Genomic DNA, 24,305 nt, shown 5'->3' with positions numbered 1-24,305 from the left:
AAAGGACGTGTGTTTTAATAAAAACACACGTCTCTTCATAAGAGACCACTTTTCAGATGAAAAAAGAAAATATAATGAAGGCTACTGGGTTTTGCTGCAAAATGAAGAAGCAAGTGTGACAAAGTGTCCAGAAGAACTGTGGCTGGCTCTGCGAGATGCTCAGTAAAACCTACAGCTCATTTCTTATCAAACTGCACTCATTGTACCTGAGACTACTATTTTTTTTAAGCAAAGGGACGTCTCACACCAAATATTGATTTTGTTTCATTTATTATGGCTTACTGCTGTTTATAGTATTTTTGTTAATGTTGAAACATTTCATTTCATTATTTTAAGCCATTTTTGATCTACAGCAGGGGTTTTCAAATTCATTGAATGCGAGCCTCCCCTTGGAGTAGGTCAAGACAACCGAGCCCCCCTAACCCAAACCTAAATATTCCCCACACAGGTGTGTTTCAATAATAACTGATAGGCCAATACATGTTTTTTCTTCTTTTGTTTAATGTATCAAATTGTTTTTCTTGTAACAAAGTAGGCCTACATCCATTTAAAAAAAAACATTCCTAAAATTCATTCATAAAATATGATAATAAAATAATGTGATATAATAAAATATATTAATACATGAATTAAACAGACGCCAATGTAAAATTGAACTCACGTCAACAACAGAAAAAAAACATGAAAACCTGAATTTAACAGACGTAAACTTAATAATGTCATTGGAAAGAACATATTCCGAGATTTAGGCTACTTGTGCACATTGAAAACCTCTTATTATTTTAAGAACTAGGCATAGCTTATGTGTTGTTGATAGCCTATTTCTGTTTCTCGCCTATGCGTGTAAGAACATTCTCAATGCGAGCAATGAGGGCGCGCCTTCGATGCGCACAGATGTTCGATGCGGGGTTGTGCAGAAGACAGAAAAAGTCGCAAGTCATCCTGCACTTGTAGCCTTGAGCGGTATTTGTTTTTGATCAGGGTGAGCGCGGAAAACCCACATTCACATAGGTAAGTGGAGGTGAAGGGGATCAGGACTCTCATGGCTTTGGCGGACACATGGGGAAACTCACTCTCGACACTCAACCAGAAACGCGTAATCGGCATTTCCACCAGTCTCTGCTTTAAGTCCAAGTTTGAGCTCAGCTCGACAAGATCCTCCTCCTCTTGAAGGCTCAGTGCATCGCGGGCTGTGGCTGGGAAAGAAAAAGGATTTCTGATCCACTGGTTTCCCAGTGGCTCCTCTCCAAAGTACTTGGCAAACTGATCACGCAGCCCGTTCAGATGTGCGGTGATGACCAGTTGGACAGAGCTAGGCGGCAGCGCTGTCTTCTCCAGCACATCCTCCAAGGTTGGGAACATTTCCATTGAGCCCCTTCCAACACGAGCACACCACGCATCCAGCTTCCTCCTGAATTCAGTCACTTGATCGTGTGCAGTGAAGACATGACCCTCTTTGCCCTGGAGAGAGGTATTGAGGGAGTTGATCTTATCGAAAATGTCGGCCAGATAGGCCAACATAGCGAGCCAGTTCATATCTGCCAGGTGTTTAGCAAGAGGAGAGTTTATCTCAGTGAGAAAGAGGAGGACTTCATCTTGCAACTCACAGAGCCTGGTGAGGACTTTGCCCCGAGAGAGCCACCTCACCTCGGAATGCAGGAGCAGCTAGCTGCTTGAAGCGAGCGCCCATTTCGTCGCACAAGATGGAAAACAGGCGCGCGTTTAAGGCACGTGATTTAATTGTGTTTACAACTTTCACTGCCTCATCCAGAACGACACACAATTCTTTAGGCATCGTTTTTGCTGCTAATGCCTGGCGATGGATGATGCAGTGATTCCAGACAGCGGCAGGGGCAACGGTCTGCACTTGTTTCACAAGACCGCTGTGACGGCCGGTCATGGCTCTTGCCCCATCTGTGCATATGCCATAACATCAGCTCCACTCAAGTCCCTCATTCTGGTAAAACTCATTCAAGGCCTTGAAAATTTCATCTGCTGTTGTGCGGGCAGGGAGGGGAACACAAAACAAAAAATCCTCGTGCACCCTTTGCTCATTGATAAACCGGACTTAAACCATCAATTGAGCGCAGTGTGCGACGTCAGTGGACTCGTCCAGTTGAATGGCGTGGATGGGGCTTTGACGAACACAGTTTACGACTTGCTCTTTGACATCGTAAGCCATGTCGGATATTCGTCGCTGAATGGTGTTGTCAGACATGGGTATGGTGTCGAGTTTAGTGGCAGCTGCTTCTCCCAGCATCACTGAACACATTTCTCTTGCTGCAGGGAGCAAAAATGTCTCTCCATCACTATGAGGCTTGCCTGCCTTCGCTATTCGGAGAGCTGCACGATAAGATGCTTCCGTTGCCTTGATGTTCATGGTGCCAAACGAGCGCATAACTGCTTTTTGTGACCGCAATTCATCAAGTTTCCTCTCAAAAAACTCGAGTGGCTTGTTGACTAAATTTGTGTGTTTTGTTTCCGTATGACGCCGCAGTTTGCATGGGCGCATACTGTCATTTGCTAGCATCTCTTTGCACACCACACATTGTGGCAGAGGTGTGCTCTCAGAACCTGCCCATGTAAAACCTAATTTTAAATAATCAGGATCATATTTCCTACGTTTTTTAGCTCCGGACTCCTCCGCCTCTGCTGATTTCTGTTGTGGTAGAAGAAGAAAACGATGCATTTTTCATACACACACGAAGAACTAGCCCACTGGAGATGCTTACAGAATGTGATCGTTATACCGTAAGTCCTCCAATAGTAGTCACGGCGACTATTAACAAAAATCGTTTGGACCAGGCTACAAATAGGGGCAGGCTATAATATGAAGGAGTATAAGTTTAAATACAATAACAAATACAATAGGTTTTTATTTGCTGAAAATTGTTTTAGACCAGGCTACTAAAAGAGGCAGACTACTATTAGGGGCCAGGCTATAAATTTGAGGGATTGCGGTATTTCTGCTAGTGTTTCTCCGCGCCTCCCCAGTGACTCTTTGGCGCCCCCAGGGGAGGCGCGCCTCACCTTTTGAAAACCACTGATCTACAGCATTTCTTTACATGTGCCTAAGACTTTTGCACAGCACTGTATCCTTATGGTTAAAGCTAGATGTGACAGCAGAAAGAGATTCGCTAAAGGCATCCATTTCGATCACAACTCAGATGGCTTTGCTCTACAGAATAAAATTCTGGAGCAAAATGATTGTGTATAAATCACATCACACAGTGCGTCACTATCTGCAAGTTTCAGGATGAGCTAAAAATGTTTGCCCTTCACTTATTTCGTTTGTGCACTGCCATTTCTTTTTATGGCACAAACACAGGTGCTGTTCTAAACTGGGTTCATCAACCAATTCAACCCCACTGACAGCACTGTTGATCTTACCTGCTGATTCAGGAAGTAAGGAGCAAATATCCTGACTGACTATGGTAGCATATTCCAGACTTGATTAATTTCAAATGCTAATTTGAAAAAAAAAAACTCATCTTCTTTAGCCACTTTATCCTGTTCTACAGGGTCACAGGCAAGCTGGAGCCTATCCCAGCTGACTACGGGCAAAAGGCAGGGTACACCCTGGACAGGGCTGACACATACAACCATTCACAGTCAATTTAGAATCACCAGTTAACCTAATCTGCATGTCTTTGGACTGTGGGGGGAAACTGGAGGAAACCCACACGGACAACATGCAAACTCCGCACAGAAAGGCCCTCGCCGGCCATGGGACTCAAATCCAGATCTTCTTGCTGTGAGGCGACAGCGCTAACCACTACACCACCCCATAGTTGTCACAAACGCAAATGATTTATAAAGTTGTCTGTGTGAACATGCTTTGTGAAGTGTCCTTGACCTGGTTCATTTTACATTAAATAAATCATTAAGAAATTAAAATGTTTGTGTAATAAACCTCCTATTCATGCAAATTTATGCAAATTGCCTTGTGTTTTGGTTTTGTTAACTTATTTGGGTTTTTATTTTCTTAATTTTTATTTAGCTTTGACACTCAAATGAAGTGGCGGCACGGTGGTGTAGTGGTTAGCGCTGTCGCCTCACAGCAAGAAGGTCCTGGGTTCGAGCCCCGGGGCCGGCGAGGGCCTTTCTGTGTGGAGTTTGCATGTTCTCCCCGTGTCCGCGTGGGTTTCCTCCGGGTGCTCCGGTTTCCCCCACAGTCCAAAGACATGCAGGTTAGGTTAACTGGTGACTCTAAATTGACCGTAGGTGTGAATGGTTGTCTGTGTCTATGTGTTAGCCCTGTGATGACCTGGCGACTTGTCCAGGGTGTACCCCGCCTTTCGCCCGTAGTCAGCTGGGATAGGCTCCAGCTTGCCTGTGACCCTGTAGAAGGATAAAGCGGCTAGAGATAATGAGATGAGACTCAAATGAAGTGATGCAATTTCCAATCAAAATACATCTCTCAGTTGCCAGCTATGTATCTTTACCTCTGCTAACTTTGTTGGATGAGATTATTTTTCGCCTCCGTTTATTTGTTTGTTTGCTTGTTTGCTGTTCCCAGTGTAAATCATAAAGGAGTGAATGGATTTTGATGAAATTTTGAGGAAAGGTGGGCCATGGGCCCAAGGAACAATTAATTAGATTTTGATGCACATTTCCGAATATGTGGTTTGGCAGAGGTATACACTCTACTGAGTGCTTTTTTAGTTCTGTTATGAACCAAAGCCTAGTTAAATGATCTGACTGTCTAAAAAGAACCAGAATTCACTATTTTAGAAATATGTATTTAATTAGTAGTTCGTGGTCCGAGTCAATAAATGAGTGGATGGGGTAAGAAAACATATCAAATCCAATCCAGTACTGATCCAGAGTTTTTGGACAATATCAGATTGGTAATAAGATTTTTTTTTGGGTGATGTAGTGGTTAGCACTGTTGCCTCAAAGCAAGAAGGGTTCTATAGTTTGAACCCCATGGCTGACGGGGGCTTTTCTGTGTGGAGTTTGCATGTTTACTCCGTGTCTGTGTAGGTTTCCTCTGGGTGCTCCAGTTTCCCCCCCACAGTTCAAAGACATGCAGATTAGGTAAAATACCCAGCCACTGGGGTTCTCATCTCATCTCATCTCATTATCTCTAGCCGCTTTATCCTTCTACAGGGTTGCAGGCAAGCTGGAGCCTATCCCAGCTGACTACGGGCGAAAGGCGGGGTACACCCTGGACAAGTCGCCAGGTCATCACAGAGCTGACACATAGACACAGACAACCATTCACATTCACACCTACGGTCAATTTAGAGTCACCAGTTAACCTAACCTGCATGTCTTTGGACTGTGGGGGAAACCGGAGCACCCGGAGGAAACCCACGCAGACACGGGGAGAACATGCAAACTCCACACAGAAAGGCCCTCGCCGGCCCCGGGGCTCGAACCCAGGACCTTCTTGCTGTGAGGCGACAGCGCTAACCACTACACCACCGTGCTGCCCGCCACTGGGGTTGTACAAAATAATACATACTTATGGCCCTTTTCCACTACCCTTTTTCAGCTCACTTCAGCCCGACACGGCTCGCGTTTCGACTACCTCAGAGCAGCACGACTCAGCTCGCTTCAGCCCTGCTCAGCACCCAAAACTCGCACGGTTTTGGAGTAGGGCTGAAGCGAGCCAAACCGAGCCAAGTGGGGCTAGGGGCATGAGGAGACACTCCCCTGTGCACTGATTGGTGAGGAGGAGTGTCCTCACATGCCCACACACGCCCCGCGAGCACGCTGGGATCTGTAAACACCATAAACCCGGAAGAAGAAGAATTACGAATTACGAGAATTTCTGAAGCCTTATGCGCCTCGCCTCATCTATACGCTCTTGCCAGTATCTGTTGGCGTTGTCGGTGACAATAAGCCACAGCACCAAGACCAGCAACACTAACGACTCCATGTCCTCCATGTTTATTGTTTACTATCCGGGTCGTGAGACTACCGCTTCAAAGGTCACTGATGTCACTATTTGCGCCGCCTAACGACATCACGTGACGTCCACCCACTTTCGCTAACTCCACCCAATGTGTCCACCCACTTCCAGCCAGCACGGTTCAGCGCGGTTGTAGTCGAAATGCAACTCCAACAGCCCCACTCAGCTCGACTCAGCCCAACTCAGCACGGCACAGCTCAGCCCAACTCAGCCGCGTTGGTAGTGGAAAAGCGGCATTAGTGGTGGTCCCAAGCCCAGATAGACTGGGGAGGGTTGCATCAGGAAGGGCATCTGGTGTAAAACCTATGCAGAACAGATCTGCTGTGTGGACCCCTAATGGGAGCAGCCGAAAGAAGAAGTCAGTTCTTCAATTTGATTTGACATCAACCAACCTATAAGCTAACTAGCTATAAAGTATATTCTAATTATTGTCCTAGCCATCTGTAACAGTCCATGATTTAAAGTACAACATTAACCACAAAGTATAAACATGGGTGGAAATAAACACAAGGCTCAAGGCAAAAACTCTACTCTACTATACCACAAGAATAACAGTAATAAAAGTACGGAGAATATTGGATAATGTCAGAGAACCGATACCATCGATTCACAGTGATAGCATGTGACCCAAGCTAAAGCTAGTTAGCCATTATGTTTTCATAAATGGAAAAACTGCTAAGATTGCCAGCTCCTCCAGAACATCCATCACAGACTAGTTGTGCTCGACTTAATCCAGTGCTGCACAGCACTGACTTAATGTGATGCTTGCTGGACTTAAAACATTGCATGTTGGTTAGAAATGTTGTCTGACTTTCGCTGATGCTGTGGAACATCACCACATCACAAGCATGGGGAAGCCATGGCCTAATAGTTAGAGAAGCAGCTTTGGGCCCAAAAGGTTGCTGGTTTGATTCCCTGGACCAGCAGGAATGTCTGAAGTTCCCTTGAGCAAGGAGCCTAACCCCAGGCTGCTCTGGGTATGTTATACGTCACTCTAGATAAGAACATCAACTAAATGCCTGTAATGTAAAACTTCATGGGTTTTTATGAGTCAGACTCTGCAGTTGCTCTCCACTGCATGAGCTAGAACATGCCTTCATGACATTAGATGATCACCCTCGTTGACTGGAACCTATATAAAATTCTATAAATAATAATATGGAAAATTCTATAATTTCTATCAGGAACACAGAAAAGAAGAACCAGTGGTAGTGAATAGTTGGGAAATAGACTTAATAGAAGTGGCTCCAGATGGAATAGCTCACTTTTATTATTTGTATTTATCACCAAGATGAGAGTTTTAAACAAAGAACAAACAATGTGGGTGGACACACAATAGTGATCAGTGACTGCTTGTTTGAGAACATTGGCTTGTCCAAGTGCAACTCAGTCAGGCCTTACATACTGGTGGTGAGTCAACTGATCTTACTCTCTCAACTCGTGTAATCAGCAGCTGTTATGTGAGTTGCAGAGCTGTATCGAGTGCAAGGCCAATCTGTTCAAAAAAGTCACTAGATTTGCTGCTAGGCTCATTCAATTACAAAAAAAAGTCATGAAAGCCCTCTAAAACAGAGACAAAGTTGCTAAACTGATAACCCTGGAGTGGAGTTCTCAGAACACAATAACACATCAAAATTACTGTAGTGGTAATAAAGTATACACATACAATATAGTTATAATAGAGGATAATAGGTTGAAAACCGCTGGAGTATTTCTTTAATTTTGAGTTCTGCCAAGCTGCATTATCCAGAGACTTCAGTCTGTCTACATCGTGAGTCAGAAATCAAAATACAATCACTCACTCTTTCACGACCTTTGTTCCTCAAGCCACTCCACTAAGCTGCTCTATTCAAACTGTTGACTTTGTCTTCATAAGAACATCTATTTAATACTGTTTGGACAAATCCATTCTTCACAAAGAGATTTCACACCATGATTCAGAGCTCCACTCACTCCACACATCATGAAGAGAGAATGTAAATTGAGTGTTGATTAAAAATCAAAATTCTGAGTGGTCCATTCATATTATTAAAATTACCGGAATGCAACTGAGTCTCTCAGTTAATAATAATAATAATAATAATAATAATAATAATAATAATAAGTGTTGCCAGGCAAAATAAACCTCTCCCGGTAGCACTTATGATGAATATGAAGGAAGATATCGTGAAAAAAATAGGTACCCTATGGGTACATGTGGCTACTGCTTATAAATAAAATTGTTTTCTGATCCCATGTCCATACAGTAAATATAGCATATATATATATATATATATATATATATATATCTCATCTCATTATCTCTAGCTGCTTTATCCTTCTACAGGGTCGCAGGCAAGCTGGAGCCTATCCCAGCTGACTATGGGCGAAAGGCGGGGTACACCCTGGACAAGTCGCCAGGTCATCACAGGGCTGACACATAGACACAGACAACCATTCACACTCACATTCACACCTACGGTCAATTTAGAGTCGCCAGTTAACCTAACCTGCATGTCTTTGGGGGAAACCGGAGCACCCGGAGGAAACCCACGCGGACACGGGGAGAACATGCAAACTCCACACAGAAGGGCCCTTGCCGGCCCCGGGGCTCAAACCCAGGACCTTCTTGCTGTGAGGCAACAGCGCTAACCACTACACCACCGTGCCGCCCATATATATATATACACTCTATGAGGCAGTAGCCACAAAAATGAAGCGTAATCCAAAAATAAACAATTTAAAAATCACAGAAGTAAAATATACCAAGTGTCTGTACTTTATATTATTCTACTCTTACCTCTTACAGTTTTCGAAACTGAAACCTCCGAACCGAGGCTGACACACACACACGCTGTCGCCATGACTAAAACTCTTATTTCCCGGAAATGGCCCAGCGCTAGAGCTCAGTGGAACACATTTTCCCTCTGTAATAAGCATAAACATGTCTGAAAGCAATTTCTTTAGTCTAGGCCATTTATTTCAAATGGTAAACCGAATTGTATACACTCACCAGCCATTTTAATCAGAACACGTTTATGCGCATGCACAGTGCACGATTGTTACACTCTTACATTCTTACAGCATGATGACATAGTGGCTACCTCCTCTACATGAGGCAGTAGCCACTGGGTGGCACGGTGGTGTAGTGGTTAGCACGGTTGCCTCACAGCAAGAAGGTTCCGGGTTCAAACCCAGCAGCCGGCAAGGGCCTTTCTGTGTGGAGTTTGCATGTTGTGTCTGTGTGGGTTTCCTCCGGGTGCTCCGGTTTCCCCCACAGTCCAAAGACATGCGGTTAGGTTAATATGGGATGGCCTTGAGTGAGGCACCTAACTGCTCCCTGGGCGCTGTTAGCATGGCTGCCCACTGCTCTGTATGTGTGTGTTCACTGCTTCAGATGGGTTAAATGCAGAGAGGAAATTTCACAAGTGTGGGGTGAATAAAGTTGTGCTTTCTTCTTTCTTTCTTTCTTAGCCACAACAAAAACGATTTTGAAAATGTTGTAGGTTCTATTTGAGACCAATGCCCATCTATCCTGAAAGTTTCATGAAGATTGATCTAGCTGTTTTCCTGTAATATCGTTAACAAAAAAAAAACAAAGAAACAAACAAAGAAACCCGACTGAAAACAATACCTCGCCCCGCTTACTCCATAGCGGGCGAGGTAATAATAATAATAATAATAATAAGTTTAACTTATATAGTGCCTTTCTCACATCCAAGTTAGCTTTACAATGACAAAAAAAAAAAGGCCACCAAAAGAGATCAGGATGTCACTCCAGTGGTGTAGCTGGCCACAGTTAAAAGGCATACGAGGGTATGTCCCACACCACCTGCACAGCCACCATGACACCACCAGGCTATATTGCTCAGAACACCGTGCCACAGATCCAGAAAGTGAGCACAGAGGCACCGCTGCACAAAGCGCTGGGCAATTCCAATGTTAAAGAGAACAATGAGCTCATTGTAGTCCACAGCAAGCAGAAAATGCATCACCATTGGCAGGCCAAGGCCTGAGGAAACCCATGCCCAAAACTGGGCCTGGAGCTATGCCACAAATCATTCAAACAAAGCACAAACATCAAACCAGATGAACACAGAAAGAAAGAAAAAAAAAGAGGGGAGTGGGAGGAAAAAAGGGAAATAGTATTAGAAAAAGCTGAAAAAGTGAGTCTTTGTTTGCACAAGTATCTTGACAGTACAATCTTCGTTGACTCAGGTCCCTTAGTTAGTGTTACAACATTCACTAACCTAGCTCTTTCAGTTACTGTGGTGCTTGAAAGTTTGTGTACCCTTTAGAATTTTCTATATTTCTGCATAAATATGACCTAAAACATCATCAGATTTTCACACAAGTCCTAAAAGTAGATAAAGAGAACCCAGTTAAACAAATGAGACAAAAATATTATGCTTGGCCATTTATTTATTGAGGAAAATGATCCAATATTACATATCTGTGAGTGTAATTTGAAGGTGAAATTAGAGTCGGGCGGCACAGTGGTTTAGTGGTTAGCGCTGTCGCCTCACAGCAAGAAGGTCCGGGTTCGAGCCCCGTGGCCGGCGAGGGCCTTTCTGTGCAGAGTTTGCATGTTCTCCCCGTGTCTGCGTGGGTTTCCTCCGGGTGCTCTGGTTTCCCCCACAGTCCAAAGACATGCAGGTTAGGTTAACTGGTGACTCTAAATTGACCGTAGGTGTGAATGTGAGTGTGAATGGTTGTCTGTGTCTATGTGTCAGCCCTGTGATGACCTGGTGACTTGTCCAGGGTGTACCCCGCCTTTCGCCCGTAGTCAGCTGGGATAGGCTCCAGCTTGCCTGCGACCCTGTAGAACAGGATTAGGGTGACCACCTGTCCCGCATAGCGCGTGCGTGTACAGCATTTGAAGCCGAATTTATGCGTCCCGCAAATTCAGAACGTGTCCCGCATAATCGATGCTTGCTGAGGGGGATGTCGCTCTCCCCGGGCCACCCAGGCAGCCAAACGAATATTACTTGATATTTCAGCACACCACCGTTGCCACTATAGACTGTAGAACAAAACCACACACACACCCCTCACAACTGACTGGTTGTTGTCAACTTTTTGTTGTTGCCATGACACTGCACTCACGTGCACAGACAGTGACGGGGGACGCAGGTGCAACGCATGCATTGCTTTCATATTAAAAAATGGAAAAAGGTACTGGGGAGATGGCAGGTGAGGCACCGCCACCTCCAGTTAAAAAGAGAAGGTGTATGTACAGGAAAGAGTGGGAAAATGAATATTTGTGGCTGAAAGGGGTTGAGGGGGATACCGAGAGGGCTTTTTGTGACCTTTGCAAAACATCTTTCTCAATTGGACATGGCGGGGAATACGATGTGAAACGACACAGGCTCGTGGAGACTCACAAGAAATGTGTGCAACAGAAAGAAACGTCTAAATCTATGGATGCTTTCCTCTGACCTAAAAACGACTCTCTAGCTGACAAAGTGACTGCGGCAGAGGTGATGAGTATGTATCACACTGTCCATCACGCAATATCATATTGGGCAGGAGATTGTGGCACAAAGCTAGCTGCAACGATGTATCAGGACTCCGACATTGCGAAGAGGATGGCATGTGGTCGGACAAAGGCAGAAGCCATCGTCACGGACATGCTTGCCCCTGCCTCCGTCGAAGATTGCTTGAAAGTCCTCAGAAGACCACTGAATGAGCAACGAGAGACAACAACCAAAGGTAAAGTTAAAAGTTATATTAATGGATGTAACAGTGTTGTGTTAGCTATCTGGCTAATGTCAGTGAGCTAATGTTAGCTAATCATCTAGTTAAAAGTCAGGTCTGACTGCTGAATTGATTGGATATTGGACAAAGACATTTAGTTTGTGATGTACATGGCATCTTATTTAATTGAAGTGCATAAAATCAGCTCATAGTATTGCTTTTAAATAACACTGTTATTAACAATACTGTTTCAAATGTTTATTGTACTGTCTGGTGATATGCCAGCTAGCCTGGATGGTCATGGAGACATCACAATGAGTTGTTTGAAAATAATCTGTCCTATATATCAAAAGTTATGAGTGTCCTTGTCTAATATCCAATATCCAACCTATTGAACAACAGTAAAAATGTGTACTATTACTGCCTTTCCCTGGATCAGTGGGGTGTTGCTACCGTTCACTGAAACTGCATCAGTTAGCTAACATAATGCTGCTCATCCGTGCCTTCATGAAACCAGGCTCTGTGTATCGTTATATGATTGTAAGCAGCATTTCATTATTCCTTATAGTCGCCCAGTCCCAAACAAACAAAAGCAAATATTATTTTTGAAAAGGTATATTTATTTATATAAAATCAGTAATCATCACAACTGTAAATCAGTCTCTTGTATTTGTTATAATTAGCTGTTTTTATGTGTTTATATGTTATCTATCTGTGTGTGTCCACAGTCTACAGACCATTCTTCTCAGTGGCTTCAGATGCCTCCAACCATGGGACCACCAAGCTCTTCCCACTATCTGTACGTTATTGGACACCAGAGCTGGGAGTGCAGTCAAAGGTCCTCGACTTCTATGAAGACAGTAATGAGACATCTGCTGCCATCTTTAACCAGATCCACACCAAGTTGGAGGAGAACGGACTGGGACTTGACATGATCTCAGCATATTCTGCTGACAATGCTAGTCTAAATTATGGGAGGTACAACTCTGTCTTCCAAAAATTGAAAGAGAAAAACAATGACATTGTGAAGGCGAACTGTGTGGCCCACATTGTTCACAACAGTGCAAAACACGCAGGAGATCGACTGAATCTGGACATTGAAAGTGTCGTCAACAAAATCTTCAGCTATTTCTCCACATCTTCCAAGCGAGTCGAAGAACTGAAGTCCGTTTACATCTTTGTCGAGAAGGAGTATCAGTCTCTCCTCAGACATGTCCTGACAAGATGGCTGAGCTTGTGGCCAGCTGTAAAGCGACTTCATGACAGCTGGGTAGCCCTGAAGACATTCTTTCTTTCACTAGGGGAGGAGCATTGCCCCAAATCACTGTGGCTGCTGTTCAGGGAAGACCAAGATGGTGAGGGCAACCCCCTTGAACTACAGGTAATATATTTTAATTGCACTAAACTTTTTTATTTAATCTAAATATGATTACATGAAACATGGTTTAATCTCTACAGTGGTGCTTGAAAGTTTGTGAACCCTTAGGATTTTCTATATTTCTGCATAAATATGACCTAAAACATCATCAGATTTTCACACAAGTCCTAAAAGTAGATAAAGAGAACCCAGTTAAACAAATGAGACAAAAATATTATACTTGGTCATTTAATTATTGAGGAAAATGATCCAATATTACATATCTGTGAGTGGCAAAAGTATGTGAACCTTTGCTTTCAGTATCTGGTGTGACCCCCTTGTGCAGCAATAACTGCAACTAAACGTTTGCGGTAACTGTTGATCAGTCCTGCACACCGGCTTGGAGGAATTTTAGCCCATTCCTCTGTACAGAACAGCTGCAACTCTGGGATGTTGGTGGGTTTCCTCACATGAACTGCTCACTTCAGGTCCTTCCACAACATTTCGATTGGATTATGGTCAGGACTTTGACTTGGCCATTCCAAAACATTAACTTTATTCTTCTTTAACCATTCTTTGGTAGAATGACTTGTGTGCTAAGGGTCGTTATCTTGCTACATGACCCACCTTCTCTTGAGATTCAGTTCATGGACAGATGTCCTGACATTTTCCTCTAGAATTCGCTGGTATAATTCAGAATTCATTGTTCCATCAATGATGGCAAGTCATCCTGGCCCAGATGCAGCAAAACAGGCCCAAACCATGATACTACCACCACCATGTTTCACAGATGGGATAAGGTTCTTATGCTGGAATGCAGTGTTTTCCTTTCTCTAAACATAATGCTTCTCATTTAAACCAAAATTTTCTATTTTGGTCTCATCTGTCCACTAAACATTTTTCCAATAGCCTTCTGGCTTGTCCACGTGATCTTTAGCAAACTGCAGATGAGCAGCAATGTTCTTTTTGGAGAGCAGTGGCTTTCTCCTTGCAACCTTGCCATGCACATCATTGTTGTTCAGTGTTCTCCTGATGGTGGACTCATGAACATTAACATTAGCCAATGTGAGAGAGGCCTTCAGTTGCTTAGAAGTTACCCTGGGGTCCTTTGTGACCTCGCCGACTATTACACGCCTTGCTCTCAGAGTGATCTTTGTTGGTTGACCACTCATGGGGAGGGTAGCAATGGTCTTGAATTTCCTCCATTTGTACACAATCTGTCTGCCTGTGGATTGGTGGAGTCCAAACTCTTTAGAGATGGTTTTGTAACCTTTTCCAGCCCAGTGAGCATCAACAACGCTTTTTCTGAGGTCCTCAGAAATCTCTTTTGTTCGTGCCATGATACACTTCCACAAACATGTGTTATGAAGATCAGACTTTGAGCTTTGAACTTTGTTTGACTGTTCTTTAAATAAAACAGGGTGCCCACTCACAGCTGATTGTCATCCCATTGATTGAAAACACCTGACTCTAATTTCACCTTCAAATTAACTGCTAATCCTAGAGGTTCACATACTTTTGCCACTCACAGATATGTAATATTGGATCATTTTTCTCAATAAATAAATGACCAAGTATAATATTTTTGTCTCATTTGTTTCACTGGGTTCTCTTAATCTACTTTTAGGACTTGCGTGAAAATCTGATGATGTTTTAGGTCATATTTAAGCAGAAATATAGAAAATTCTAAAGGGTTCACAAACTTTCAAGCACCACTGTATATGATTACATGAAATAGTTATGATGATGCAAACAGTGCCAGCACACAGGATCATTGACTTTCCTTACTTCTTTTAGGTTTACCTGTCCTTCCTTAGCAATGCACTGAAGATTTTCCACGACACTGCTGGTGTTGGAGCAAGAAGATGGGACTGTCTGTGAGCTGTACGACATGATGTTCACCCTCAAAACCAAGCTACAGCAACGTCAGAGTGATGGTTTCTTTGGGGCCCAGACAGATGTACTCCTCCAGCAGTTTCCAGACACACAGGCAGCTGTGCTCAGAGAGGACATGTCCAACTTCTACCAGTCCTCTCTCACCTACCTGGAGCAGCGCTATGACTTCTCAGACTCCAACTACCAGAAGAAACTGGCTAGTCTTGCACTGCAGAAGAACCCATTCAACTTCTCCCACCTCTGTGAAGCTGTAAAGGTCTTGCAGCTAAGCAAGAAGTTGGGCATGGATGCGTTATATGATGAGCATTGCGTCGTTCTGCCACGCCAAGAGGCCATCGTGCAGTCTGAAGCTCCAGTTGTGGAGAAGTGGGCCACCTTACTCAAGCACACACACACACACACACACACACACACACCAAACTTGACAGCAGTTGCCTCTTTTATCTTAAGCATACCCATTACCAATGCGTCAGTGGAGAGAGTCTTCTCTCTGATGTCGGGATGCTGGACAGACACTAGAAACCGATGCTCTGTGAACCTGATTAAGTCCGAGATACAAGTGAAGAGTAACTTCACATTCTCCTGCAAGGACTTCCATGCTAATGTATTGAAAGACAAGGATCTCTTGGATGCAGTGCGGTCCAACAAGAAATATGTCTTCAAGAAGAAACCTTAAGGTAAGAAACCTAGTTATGTAACCCCATTTGTCTTAGATGAAGTTTGATTTTGAACATAAGTGGACTGTCTACAGGGGTGCAATTTTGTCACTTTTAGGTGACAATAGCCTTTTAGGTCAAAATATGTCATTGTTTTGGATAGGACTGTATCTCTGGCACCTTTTTGCATTGTTACCTTGTGATGGGTTTGCATTCCTGTGTCTGGAAAACCATTTGGAAGTTAACCATAAAAATTAATTTAATTCTGTCTCTTATCTCTCTTCCTTATTTCATTCAGATGCTGGTGAGTCCTAAACATGTCCCCAAAGGCCTAAAGGTGTCCCCAAACACAGAAGAGTTTTTGCTGTGGTTGTGAGTTAAGAGACTTTTTTTCTACTGTTTCTGTGGTGCTGAGCCACTACAATTCCTGTTAATCCACTGAAAACTACCGTAAATGGAGACTTGTCACTATTCCTGCTGTACTGATGCACTGCAAAGCCTCAGACTCAATATTATATTATGATTGATTTAAAGTGAATAAATTGTAATGGAAAATAAATAAAATTGAGTAGCTTCAGTAAATCATAAGTGGAAGTGTGTCTGTCAAGTCATTGAATGGTCAAAATATTATGAATGTTTATTTAAAAAAAAAACACACACACATTTGGTGGCCTATTCATGACCATACATCACCAATAACAGCAGAATAGGGTATTATTGATATACCATGTAAGGTAGTATGTGCTAGAAATGGGTAAACCACTATCTGTGAGTCTTCCAGCGGCCAGCGCGGCGCAGTGGGGGCGGCGTCCCACAATGTCCCTCAAAAACATACCCCTTGTCCCCCCTTGGGCTTATGAGCAGGTGGTCACCCTAAACAGGATAAAGCAGCTAGAGATAATGAGATGAGATGAGAAATTAGAGTCAGGTATTTTCAATCAATGGGATGACAATCAGGTGTGAGTGGGCACCCAGTTTTATTTAAAGAACAGGGATCTATCAAAGTCAGATCTTCACAACACATGTTTGTGGAAGTGTATCATGGCACGAACAAAGGAGATTTCTGAGGACCTTGGAATGGCCAAGTCAAAGTCCTGACCTTAATCCAATCGAAATGTTGTGGAAGGACCTGAAGCGAGCAGTTCATGTGAGGAAACCCACCAACATCCCAGAGTTGAAGCTGTTCTGTATGGAGGAACGGGCTAAAATTCCTCCAAGCCGGTGTGCAGGACTGATCAACAGTTACTGGAAACGTTTAGTTGCAGTTATTGCTGCGCAAGGGGGTCACACCAGATACTGAAAGCAAAGGTTCACATACTTTTGCCACTCACAGGTATGTAATATTGGATCACTTTCCTCAATAAATAAATGACCAAGTATAATATTTTTGTCTCATTTGTTTAACTGGGTTCTCTTTATCTACTTTTAGGACTTTTGTGAAAATCTGATGATGTTTTAGGTCATATCTCGGCCACACCAATTCGATTAGTTGGTTCTCGGAATCGCCACTTGAAGAAAATGCAAAATGAAAAAAAAAATCGAAATCAAACTCCCGCCAACAGAAAAGGTCACGTGACATGAGATCATGTGACGCCGAAAACCAATCAAATCGCCCCTTTCACTTTCGTTAAAGACTTGTGAAGTAGCCTACTCCTGGTCAAATATTTTTTTCTGTGCATTGTAGATGTTCAGTTGACTGTAATTCAATCGTTTATTTAACCTATCTGTTTACTGGTTTGCTTGTATTGTTTGGTCTATTTCCACCACTAATTTTACCATCAGAGCATTTTTTTATTTTTATTTCGCCCGCTCACTTCATATTTTTCCTGAAAAAATCTCAGAACCAAGTAATTAAATTGGTGTGGCCTTATGCAGAAATATAGAAAATTCTAAAGGGTTCACAAACTCTCAAGCACCAGTGTACGTTTATCACCAACCTTGTCTTTTGCTTTCTCTTCACTGCGTTGTTTGCTGATCGACTGATCCTTGCTTGTTTCCAGATTATGATTCCAGCTCTTTGTTTTGGTCCAGCGTGCTGTTGGCGAAGCCCTTTGTAAGTGCCTGCATTCTGACAGGATACTTCGCCTCACTATGGATGCAGTAGAAGAGACGAAGCAAACTGCACTCAGTGCTCAAAGGCGTTTGTTAGGTGAACATCAGCAGATGCTCAGTGACCTCAACACCAGGATGGCGCAACTTGCTGCTGTAATGTCGCAGGCCCTGCTAACACGCCCTGCATCTCCCGTTGGTGCAGCTCAGTTCATTCCTCTTCCTGACAAGTTCTCAGGTGAAGTTTCACAATGTAAGGGCTTTCTGCTTCAATGCTCCCTATACTTCTCTTCACTCTCTGGGATTTCTGATGAGCAGAAAATTACAAAATTTCTCACTGTACTCATGGGTAAAGCACTACAGTGGGCCAGCGCTGTATGGGGGCATGGTGGTGAACACATCACTCCCTACAATCGGTTTCTTGAACTGTTTAAACCGGTTTTTGACCACGAACCTGAGGGAATAGAGGTCGGACAGAGTCTCCTCACGATTAAACAAGGAGACAGACGAGTTGCAGAGTACGCTCTGGAATTTTGCACAGTGGCTGCTGGTAGCGGTTGGAACGAGCCTGCATTAAAGGCTATGTTTTGCCAAGGGTTGTATCCAGAAGTACTGAGTGATATGGCTTGCAGTGACGAACACTTATCCCTTGACTCCCTCATCGACTTAGCCATCCGTCTGGACCACCTAATCCAGAAAAGGCCCTCACTGCTAACCTCAACCTCTCCTTCTCTTTCCATCGACATTAACTCCCATGGAAGTCTCTCGCACACATTTGCAACGGTCAGAGAGAGAAAGAAGATGGCAAGAGGGGCTATGCTTTTATTGTGGTGATGCCAACCATATCATTGCCAAATGCCCGGTTCACCCATCTTGGGGAGTCACGGCCCGTCAAGCCAATGAGCAACCCAACCTGGTGAGTTCTTTAACCAGTCCTCCAACACAATCTTTCAGATTGTCTGTGTTACTAGTCTTGCCAGATTCAACTCATGTCCTCTCTGCACTTATAGACTCAGGGGCCAAGGGTAATCTCATCAACTGCTTGGTCATCTAGTGACTCAACCTGTCCACTGACACCCTACAAAGACCCATTAAAATCAAGACCATCGACAGGGGGCCCATTGGAGAAGGTTTTATCATCACTTGCACCGCTTCTCTCCAGATTCAGGTGGGGGCCCTCCATTCTGAGCACATCTCATTGTTAATCACTCAAACTGCTAACCATGACATCATTCTAGGGTACCCCTGGCTCCAACTCCATGACCACTTAATTTCCTGGCAGCAGAAGAACATCTTACAATGGTCATCAGCTTGTTTCAAAAATTGCTTACAAAGCCCTCAGTTGGCCATCTCATCCACATCCGTAGAAAGCCCTCTACCTGATTCCCTTCATAACGTTCCAGCATGTTATCTGGACCTGAAGGAGGTGTTCAGTAGAAGTAAGGCTTGTGGCTTACTCCCTCACCATCCCTATGATCGTGCCATCAACCTCCTCCCAGGCATGAACCCTGCTCATAACCGAATCTATCCCTTGTCCCTAAAGGAGCAAGCCACCATAGAAGATTATGTGCAAGAGGCACTAAAGCAAGGATATATTAGACCATTCACCTCTCCAGCATCTGCAAGCTTCTTCTTTGTTGAGAAGAAAGGAGGAGGTCTCCGACCCAGTATTGATTACCAAGGACTAAATCAAATCAGTGTGAAATATCCCTATCCACTCCCTCTGGTGCCTGCAGCCTTGGAACAATTAAGAACAGCAAAGATCTTTTCCAAACTGGACCTCCGCAGTGCATATAACCTAGTAAGAATTCGAGAAGGGGATGAATGGAAAATGACCTTTACCACCACCATCGGCCATTTTGAGCACCTAGTGATGCCTTATGGCCTTTCTTCAGCACCCAGCGTATTCCAATGTCTGATTAATGACATCTTAAGAGACATACTGGACACATTTGTCATTGCTTACATTGACAATATTTTGATTTACTTCCCAGACATGGAAAGCCATGTGGAACATGTCAGGTCTGTACTATCCCGTCTGCTCGAGAACCACCTCTTTGTCAAAGCTTAAAAGTGCCAGTTTCATGTAAATCAGTTCTCCTTCCTTGGATATATAACCAGTTCTGAGGGAGTAAGCATGGACCAGGCTATGGTCTCTGCCGTCACATCTTGGCCCAGACCCACATCAGTCAAGGAATTACAACACTTGTTGGGCTTTGCAAATTTTTACCTGCGCTTCAGTATGATCCCCATTCCTTTAACATCTCTGCTAAAAAACATTACCTGATGCCTCCAGTAGAATCCAGCAGCAGAGGAGGTCTTCAACCAGCTCAAGGTAGTGTTTACCTCCGCTCCTATCTTACAACATCTGCGTCGGAGACGGGAGTCAGAGGAGTGCTCTCACAGTGCTTCGGAGAAAGGCCAAAGTTGCACCTGATGGCCTTCTTTTCCAAGAAACTCACACCCATGGAGAGAAACTATGACATTGGTAACCGGGAGCTCCTAGCAATCAAACTTGCTTTGGAAGAATGGAGACATTGGCTGGAAGGGGCCACACACCCATTCATGAGTCTAACTGGCCATAAAAACCTAGCATGCCTGAAGACCACTAAATGTCTTAACCCTAGGCAAGCCAGGTGGGCCCTGTTTTTCACTCGGTTCTAATTCACTATATCATACTGCCCCGGTTCTAGAAATACTAAAGCAGATGCTTTCTCCAGGAGCCATAACCCCTCAACCCATACTGCCCCGGTTCTAGAAATACTAAAGCAGATGCTTTCTCCAGGAGCCATAACCCCTCAACCCATATCTCAGAACCCACTTCCATACTGCCACCAGTGTGTTTCATACAGGCCATTACTTGGGACATTGATAAGGAGATTCAGCAGTCACAGACCTCTAATGTTCCTGAGAACTGGGTCCATGGAAGTGTAATGGGTTGATGGAGAAAAAAATCAGGTCAGATGTGACTACAATTTTAGCATAAATTTGTCACTGTTTCATAAAGAGGCAACAGGCAAATATGATTTTTTTTATGACAAAAAATAAATTCTGTCCACAAGTCACCTAAAATGTTTGTGTAGGGTGACCATACATCCTCTTTTTCCTGGACATGTCCTCTTTTTGGGACCTAAAAAAATATGTCCAGCTGGGATTTCTAAATTACCAAAAATGTCCAGGATTCGGTTTTTGCTTTCTACAGCCTCCATTCATTATATGCGTTTTTACATTGCTTTGACCTTTCTCTTTAGGTCCCACCACCATTGTTCAGTCCTGTACACACCCATCACGCAAAAACTGGTCAAACTGCACCTTATTCATTACCCTCAGCACCACAGCAATAGCCAAGAGACAGAGCAGCAGCTTACTGTCAACAGTGGCACAAGAAAAGAAAAAACAAAAAGCAAAGAGCATCTGAAGAGCTTAAAAAATGCCCTAAATGTAAATTCACAGTTGAATAAAAAAAATTCCCATGTTTTCATCTCGGTCGGGATCCACGGGAAGTAGAATGCATAACCTGTAAAGCTGGCACGTGTGTGTCAGTGTCAAATAAGGTGCTAGTGATCTCGAAGCTCACATAAATTCCACAAAGCACAAAACTTCAGCGAAAGGAGAGAGTTCGTCAGGTAAATTAATGGATTATTTTGTGAGGCCTGGCAAAACAGAAGATGCTTGCAAAGACTTTCATGCCTACCTGATTAGTAATCAAGGACTACTGGGAAAGGATTGAGCTTTGGGAAAGTATCCCAGAGCACATCAGGAGGACTGTCTACTCAATTAGTGGATTTTTTTATGGCAACTGATTTATTTTATTTTAATATTTAGCCATGAAAAGAAACAGTGTTATGGAAAATGTGTTAAAAGCTAAGCTATTTTTTCTTTTTTTTATTTTATTGTCAAGGGCCAAAAATTTACCAGGGCAGCACGGTGGTGCAGTGGTTAGCACTGTCGTCTCACAGTAAGAAAGTTCCATATTCGAACCTTATGCCTGACGGGGGCCTTTCTGTGTGGAGTTTGCATGTTCTCTCTGTGCCTGTGTGGGTTTCCTCCAGGTTCTCTGTTTTCCTCCACAGTTCAAAGACATGCAGATTAGGTTAAATATCCAGCCACTGGGGGTGCACAAGTCAGTGCATGCTTATGGCCCTTTTCCACTACCCTTTTTCAGCTCACTTCAGCTCGCTTCAGCTCACTTCAGCCCAACATGGCTCGCGTTTCGACTACCAAAGAACAGCACAACTCAGCTCGCTTCAGCCCTGCTTAGCCCCTAAAACTCGCACGGTTTTGGAGTGGGGCTGAAGCGAGCCAAACCGAGCCGAGTGAGGCTGGGGGCGTGAGCAGACACTCCCCTGTGCACTGATTGGTGAGGAGGAGTGTCCTCACATGCCCACACACGCCCCGCGAGCACACTGGGATCTGTAAACACCGTAAACCCGGAAGAAGAACAATTACGAATTACGAGAATTTCTGAAGCCTTATGCGCCTCGCCTCATCTATACGCTCTTGCCAGTATCTGTTGGCGTTGTCGGTGACAACAAGCCACAGAACCAAAACCAGCAACACTAACGACTCCATGTCCTCCATGTTTATTGTTTACTATTCGGGTCGTGAGACTACCGCTTAAAAGCTCACTGATGTCACTGTTTGCGCTGCTTAACGACATCACGTTACGTCCACCCACTTTCGCTAACTCCACCCAATGTGTCCACCCACTTCCAGCCAGCATGGTTCAGCGCGGTTGTAGTCGAAATGCAACTCCAACAGCCCCGCTCAGCTCGACTCAGCCCAACTCAGCACGGCACGGCTCAGCCCAACTCAGCCGCGTTGGTAGTGGAAAAGCGGCATTAGTGCCAGTCCCAAGCCTGGATAGATTGGGGAGGGTTGTGTCAGGAAAGGCATCCGGTGTCAAAACAAACAAACAAAGAAACAAACAAAACCTCTATGCCAAATCAAATATGTGGAACAGATCTGCTGTGGTGACCCCTAATGGGAGCAGCTGGAAGAAGAAGGAGTTGAGGGCCAAAAATGGAATGGAAAGAGATTATCTGGCCATAATGGCTGTGAAGGAATTTGTTGTATATTTTGTTAAAGACTCGCTGTTTATCCATTAAAGTTAAATAACATAGTTGCATGGTTGTGGATGCATTTGTCTACTATTTAAACCCCCCCCCCCCCCCCCCCCCCCAAAAAAAAAAAGGAAATTGCCACAGTGCAACCAATCGCTTGAAATCCCCCCTCCACACACACATACACACAGACACCCATAAAGCAAATAATGCAATGTGCAACCAATTACAGGACTTGAAACATCCCCACCTTCCAACCACCGCAGGTATCCATCTACCCCATGCTGCAATCCTGCCCCAGTGTCATCTTTTTTTAAAACTGAAATATGGTCCCCTATGTTGGTGAAGCCCGGTGTATGTTTCTATTTTGAATAAGTATAAATGTCTTAACTTTTATCCTTATGAAGGAATCCAGAATCCTATAAATATTAAAATTGGTTTCTGTATCAGTATTATTAGATATTACCCTGAACACTATGCTAATGATGAGCCCGAAGCTTCCAGTGTTTGATAGCAATATTTGCTTCATATCTCCAGTGCAAATCAAAATTCAAATGGTATGTACGCATATGAATAAGTGGAAAATGTATGTGAATATGATTCTGATCTGAACATTTCCTCTTATCTGTTGTTTTCTTTACAAATTTGCAATGCTAGCTTCAAAGGCCTATCAAAGAACACCTACTGTTTTGTTGTGGCCATGAATCACTTGAGATTGAGCATATTAGTGTGTTTTTTTTTTTCTCTTACATAGAACCAAGGTGCTAAAAGGGGAAATGCTGCTCTGCCAGCTAATGTGAGCAAAAATGATCATCTTACATCTCATATTACAGTGAGCCCTTACATCAGAAACGTCTTGCTCTTTGGGTAATGCTCGCCTGCCAGATTCAAGTGATACCCTTTTCTTTGTGATACAATGTTCACTATTTTCATTCTCTCTCATTTTCTCTCTGCAATCAGTCTCACTTGAATTAGACATGGATCAAACACAATATTGATGAATTTTTACGCCAACTCAACCATTTAACATGAAGCATACTGTGCTCGCAATTGAGATACAGGTGAACAAATGATAATGAGTATAATTGTTCATTTACTGCTGGTACTGAAAATAATGCAGAAAAAAAATCTATCATTGCCTACCAAGGCGAATTAACACACAGTGTTGAATTCACATTCTCAGTTCCTGTATGTCAGTATGTAACAGTGTTGCAGTCGAGTCACTAAACCTCGAGTCCAAGTCCAGTCTTGAGTCCCCAGTGTTCAAGTCCAAGTCATTAAAAAAAATTTCAAATCAAGTCCGAGAACAAGACTCCAACTGCACCGTTTGATGGTGGCTGTTGCTGCTTTTATGTGAAAGCGTCTCTGCTACTGTGTTGGACTAACGTTACTGCTTGACTGCCCCATTTTAGTCAATAGGCTACAGATAAAAAGCTTGTTCATCGCTCAGCAAGTCCTGCTATCAGCAAGACAAATAACATGAGAGAGGGTTAACACTAGCTAGTTCATCGGTCAGCAAGCCCCGTTATCAACAAAGCAATGAACATAGCATGTCACTTCCTTCTCTGGGTGGAGTCTTACCAAATGATGATTGAAGTTCGAAGTTGTCCCCGTCGTCTCCTTGATAGTTCTTCTACATATGGAACACATGGAAGTGCATTTTTTCCCACTGCACAAGAAGTCTGTAT

At 43.6% G+C, this 24,305-nt stretch overlaps 1 long non-coding RNA gene and 1 pseudogene across 1 annotated transcript; one reads left to right on the top strand and one right to left on the bottom strand.

The window, feature by feature from the left end:
* Positions 1 to 855: 855 nt before the first annotated feature.
* LOC132874190 (zinc finger BED domain-containing protein 5-like) lies at positions 856 to 2,689 on the bottom strand (annotated as a pseudogene).
* A 9,842-nt stretch (positions 2,690 to 12,531) lies between these two features.
* LOC132874134 (uncharacterized) lies at positions 12,532 to 15,838 on the top strand. The gene is made up of 3 exons (XR_009651634.1): positions 12,532 to 12,977; positions 14,751 to 15,526; positions 15,804 to 15,838. It is a non-coding gene; the product is annotated as an uncharacterized LOC132874134 (long non-coding RNA).
* The last annotated feature ends 8,467 nt before the right edge of the window (positions 15,839 to 24,305 follow it).

This window comes from Neoarius graeffei, chromosome 26, assembly GCF_027579695.1.
Source record: "Neoarius graeffei isolate fNeoGra1 chromosome 26, fNeoGra1.pri, whole genome shotgun sequence".
Classification (NCBI taxonomy): domain Eukaryota; kingdom Metazoa; phylum Chordata; class Actinopteri; order Siluriformes; family Ariidae; genus Neoarius; species Neoarius graeffei.
The sequence above is the reverse complement of the archived record's forward strand: the minus strand, read 5'-3'. Positions and strand labels throughout refer to the sequence as shown.